Source organism: Sinocyclocheilus rhinocerous, unplaced genomic scaffold, assembly GCF_001515625.1.
Source record: "Sinocyclocheilus rhinocerous isolate Xijiao unplaced genomic scaffold, SAMN03320098_v1.1 C36305623, whole genome shotgun sequence".
NCBI lineage: Eukaryota > Metazoa > Chordata > Actinopteri > Cypriniformes > Cyprinidae > Sinocyclocheilus > Sinocyclocheilus rhinocerous.
This window is the reverse complement of record NW_015778275.1, coordinates 1-992: the sequence shown is the minus strand read 5'-3', so window position 1 is coordinate 992 and position 992 is coordinate 1. Positions and strand designations below refer to the sequence as shown.

General features: G+C 34.0%; 1 long non-coding RNA gene across 1 annotated transcript; it reads right to left on the bottom strand.

The window, feature by feature from the left end:
- Window positions 1-61: 61 nt before the first annotated feature.
- LOC107735797 (uncharacterized) lies at window positions 62-770 on the bottom strand. The gene is made up of 3 exons (XR_001639511.1): window positions 651-770; window positions 330-350; window positions 62-168 (listed from the first exon to the last, which is right to left on the bottom strand). It is a non-coding gene; the product is annotated as an uncharacterized LOC107735797 (long non-coding RNA).
- Between the last annotated feature and the right edge of the window lie 222 nt (window positions 771-992).

Sequence of the window (992 nt, the reverse complement as noted above, 5' to 3'; positions counted from 1 at the left end):
GCGACTTAACACTGCTTTTGTGCTCCAGGGTCACATATATGAAATGGATGTTTTACCTGACTGCAGGCTATGTTGAGTTTCTGCAGACTTTGAAAAACTGTTTCTCCCCTTTTGACTACGAACTCTTCCTCCTTCTTATTCAGCGAGTGTCCGATTCTCACCTCCCTTCTGCAGCCGAGACACAGACAGACAGACAGACAGACAGGCCAGTGCTGAATGTAACTATACTCATATTTAAAATTTGAATACAAAGTCTGAAGGTTTTATTCAAAGAATTATCCAGTTTGAAATAGACATTAATTGTGTCTAGGGAATCTGAGTAGAATTACTTTTCCTGAAGTTTGGATGATCTGCAAAACAATAGAGTTGACATTCAAGTTAAAAACAATAATCTTAAAAAAACATTTAGTGAAAAATCTTTTGATAAAGTCATGCACTGTTTTTTGTATATAAGTATTACTGGAGTATGTTTTAGAAGAAAAGACTATTTTAGTTTTCAAAATGTCATTACTTTTATTACTTGCTATTTATTTGTAACATTTACTAGCAATTTCTGAGTGAAAATTGTTGCACTATTTTTTGCAGTGTTTCAAATGTAAATTATTAAACCACAGTTTTTAACACTTTAGCTTTAAAACATATACACTCACTGTTCTTGATTAGTCTTGTAAAATCCAATAACAAAGCAGCCGTTTTCTCTCAGAATGGCAAGAAGATGCTCTTTTATCGGCTCTGGATCATCGTGAGGGCTGGAGATGATGAACTGAACAGAAAACATTCTTTCAAGTCATTTCCTTGTTGGGGAAATCGTCATGCAAATTTGCAGTACAAATGCGGTAAATTATTAAACAGGGAAAGTAGACTTTTTTACCCATGATTGCGTTTCTATGACTTTCTTTGTATTATTGTTTAACTACTTGTACTGTATGTCCCAGGGTTTAATTTTGATTGAAACAGATCTCAGATCTCTTGTTGTTAAACGGAGATCAAAT